We start from the raw sequence: 5000 nt of genomic DNA on the forward strand, positions 1-5000 counted from the left end.
TCATCTTTCATAGACCCATCCGCTGACACGTCCACTCCCAAATATCTGAATACATTCACCTCCTCCATACTCTCTCCCTCCAATCTGATATCCAATCTTCCATCACCTAATCTTTTTGTTATCCTCATAACCTTACTCTTTCCTGTATTCACTTTCAATTTTCTTCTTTTGCACACCCTACCATACCCTATATATATATATATATATATATATATATATATATATATATATATATATATATATATATATATATATATATATATATATATATATATATATATATATATATATATATATATATATATATATATATATATATATATATATATATATATATATATATATATATATATATATATATATATATATATATATATATATATATATCGTGCCGAATAGGCAGAACTTGCCATCTTGGCTTAAATAGCAACGCTCATCTTGCCATATAGGACAAGTGAAAATTTGTGTATGCAATAATTTCGCCAAAATCATTCTGAACCTAACGAAAAAAATATATTTGATTGTGTTTGTTTAGTACTAAATTATTGTCAACGTATTTAAAATATATTTAGTTGGCTTAGACTGAAATAAATTGTTCTTGTTATAATAAGGTTAGGCAAGTTTTCTAAGATTCTTTTGGTGCAAAATTAAAAATTTTTGCATTAACATTAATGAAAAAAATATAGCTTTAAACGTATAAGAGAAAATTTCAGAAAAGACTAATTTTAAATCAGTTCTTGCTAATTGACCAGTTTTACATATTCGGCACGATATATATATATATATATATATATATATATATATATATATATATATATATATATATATATATATATATATATATATATATATATATATATATATATACATATATATATATATATATATATATATATATATATATATATATATATATATATATATATATATATATATATATATATATATATATATATATATATATATATATATATATATATATATATATATATATATATATATATATATATATATATATATATATATATATATATATATATATATATATATAAGTGAATGGAGACAAATGGTTTTTAATTCTTGACATGCTGTTGGAGTATGAGCAAAGTAACATTTATGAAGGGATTCAGGGAAACCGGCAGGCCGGACTTGAGTCCTGGAAATGTGAAGTACAGTGTCTACACTCTGAAGGAGGGGTGTTAATTCTGCAGTTTTATAACTGTAGTGTAAAGCACCCTTCTGGCAAGACAGTGATGGAATGAATGATGATGAAAAAAAAGTTTTTCTTTCTCGGGTTATCCTGCCTTGATGGGAATCGCCCGATGTGCATCCACCAACTAGAGATTTTAACAATCTCTAGTTGGTGGAGGCATGCAGGGGATGAGATGAAAAGCTGTAAGCGTTCTCCCTGAAAGCCGGCTGCCTTAGATCAACGTTTAGCGTGAGCTGGACGCCAAGGTATTGGTCCAGTGTGGTGAGAATTGTAAAGCACTGCGTACCTTGTTCCAAGGTTCGTAGGTTCGAGTCTCCTTCGGCCAGAGATCAGTGCTTGTATATATATATATATATATATATATATATATATATATATATATATATATATATATATATATATATATATATATATATATATATATATATATATACCTCCCACAAGCAAATCAAATTATCATTGTATGGCAAGACCCAAACATTTTTCCTGTCAGGCGTTTCCTTACGTTCAGTCCTGTAGAAAGTCTTCCTAGCTGACAGAAGGACCTTCTCAACGAAATCCCTGGGATATCTCAGTGTTGTGGCTGTGTTTTTTATATCGTCTAAATACTCAGGACTGCAGATACGCAAAGCTCTCGGGAACATTGTCAGGAAAACGCTCCTTTTAACCTTAGAGTCATGATTGGAATAATAATGAATGTATGATGACTAGCCTGTTTTGGATGATGATAATATTGGTATTAGCGGATAATAATGACAAGAATGGTATTAATATTAAGAATAGCCTAGTCATTACGAGGAAGGAAGCCTGAATAGGAAAATTCACACAGGCATATTAACTGACATCATGGTACGCCCGTCGGTCTGTCGCGAATGTTGATATTTAATATGTTAGGTCGTCGGTATAACTACTGAGGCCTAACCCGTTCAGGTACTGTGGTACAAGGTACAAATAGATGGTTGCAACATGGTGATTACAACTACTTTAATGGTTCAATGAGTCAAGTTGTTAGTAATATTATAATGATGATAATAGTAATGATATTAGGGGATGATAGTTGATAATAATGATTGGAATGGCATTAAAATCAAGAATAGCCTAGTTATTATGAGAAAGGAAGCCTGAATAGGAAAAATTCACACAGGCGTATTAACTGACACTACGAGTATTTCCTGAATGTTCTGGAAGGTGCTGCGATACAGTTGACAAGTGAGAGATTTTTTTCTCTCTATTTCATTAGTTAGAAGATTGTAAATGAAGGTATGTAATGATCCAACATTGTAACTTTTTGCGGCACATTACCTGTCCCCAGCAGTTAGAAGCTTAGGGCTGGCTGTTAACTATCTACTAGCATTTTCCTCTTGTTATCTGTAAAAGGTAAGGCCTACCCCCACCCGCCCCCATATGGGGTGTGGGGTGGGGGGACCTGTGTGTGGGTTGGCATCCTGCTTGCCTTCCTAGACAGTCTGAGACTGGCCGGTGCCTTCACACTACCACACTTTGAAAACTTACCCTACTCCTTGTGTTGCCGCCTTTGCAACATTGCACAGCTCCTGATGACGCACCAAGAAGTGTGAAAGTACTTGAGCTAAAGATTTCCACCCCATGTGGCTTGTCTTGCATTGTTAAGATCGCCTGTCTGCGATTGTTATATATATATATATATATATATATATATATATATATATATATATATATATATATATATACATACATATATATATATATATATATATATATATATATATATATATATATATATATATATATATATATATATATATATATATATATGTATATATATATATATATATATATATATATATATATATATATATATATATATATATATATATATATATATATATATATATATATATATATATATATATATATATATATATATATATATATATATATATATATATATATATATATATATATATATATATATATATATATATATATATATATATATATATATATATATATATGTTGCATGCAAAGAGTATGTACCCTTTATTCGGAGCATGTGCACACACTCATAAAAGGCTACCTCCCAACCAGCGAACCAGGTAGCTAAGGATTTGATGATTTCGGGGCCCCATCGTCAAATCAGCACCTAGGTTCAGCCAATCATATTATGGAACTGGCAATTGTGAAGGTGACGTGGACACCACTCACATTCTCACTTACCACATTAATCAAATTGAAGCATTTAATACACCAGATAAACTCCCAGTAATGACTCTGTCTTTTACCTATGAAGATGTCCCTGACTTTTTGCACTGTTTCTGAAATTACTGTCATGCTTCCAAATTCTGCCCAACTCAAGGACCTTAGTCCGTTAATGGTGGTGCTATCTACGATTCAAGTAACAACTTTAACTGCGCTTCTATATTCTTACCCTAATATTTTTCGGATGTGCCGAAAATATGTACATTAGGTTATCGTGACGTAGATGAAGGGAATTCTAAACCTATTAAACTCTCCCCCTACAGACCTAATCCTGAAAAACAGAGACCACTTCAGCACGAGGTAGAATTTCTGTTAGAGCATGGGTTAGTGGAGGAGTCATCTAGTCCATGGACTTCACCGTGCATCCTTCTTAAAAAAGGTGATACAGGTTTTCGAATGTGTACAGACTACCGAAAGGTGAAGGAGGCCACATTTGCAGATGCTTACCCTCTTCCTCGTCTGGCTGACTTAATTGACTTTGTGGGTAAGGCTACTTTTGTGTCTAAGTTAGATGTTAAAGGTTACTATCAGGTACCTTAGACGGATAAGGAGAAGGAAATCTCTGCCTTCGTAATTCCAGGAGGTCATTATCAATATACAGTTACCCCTTTTGGAATGAAAAACTCCCCCTCTTCATCCCAGAAAATTATCCATCAGTCTATTAAAGGACTTGAAGGCACTGCAGCTTATCTAGATGACATTATCGTTGTGTCAGATACTTGGGATCAACACATGTTAAGGCTTAAGGCTTTCTTTGAGACCTTCCAGAGTTCCCACTTGACTGTTAATTTATCTAAGTCTTCCTTTAGCCAGGCTACTGTTAATTTTCTGGGCCATGAAGTAGGTAGTGGCAAAGTTGCCCCTAAATTTGCTAAAGTTCTTGCCATTAAAAATTATCCAGTTTCTCATGATAGGAAATCCCTTCAACGTTTCCTAGGCATGATAGGATTTTACAGAAGATTCTGCAAAAATTTCTGAGATATTGTAGCCCCTCTTACCTCACTTACCGGTTACAAAGTTCCCTGTAATTGGACCCCAGAATGTAAAAATGCTTTTACGAAAGCAAAAATATTACTTTGTACTGCACCCATTCTTTTGTCTCCAGACTTTTCCATATGTTTTTCATTACAGGTTGATGCTTGTGAGTCTGGGTTTAGGGCAATACTTTTGCAAGCCGGGGACGATGGGTTGCAGCCTGTGGCCTACTTCTCGGCCAAGTACCAGCCTCACTAGAGGGCCTACTCTACAATTGAGAAAGAAGCCCTCGTGCTGGTACTGGCCTTGGAGCACTTCGATGTTTACACGGGCCAAACTTCGCAGGTGGTCACAATCTATAGTGACCACAACCCTCTGGTGTATATCCAAGCAATGAAGAACTACAATTCGAGGCTCATGAGGTGGAGTCTCAGGCTGCAGCCCTATCAGATACGAATCATACAGCCGGTAAAGAAAATATGCTTGCCGATTGTTTATCAAGGTGTTAAAAATGTCTTAGGTTAGGATGTGTTAGGGATCTTTGGTAGATATAGCTCTTTTTTTCCCCCCTTTT

Source organism: Cherax quadricarinatus, chromosome 6 (assembly GCF_038502225.1).
Source record: "Cherax quadricarinatus isolate ZL_2023a chromosome 6, ASM3850222v1, whole genome shotgun sequence".
Classification (NCBI taxonomy): Eukaryota; Metazoa; Arthropoda; class Malacostraca; order Decapoda; family Parastacidae; genus Cherax; species Cherax quadricarinatus.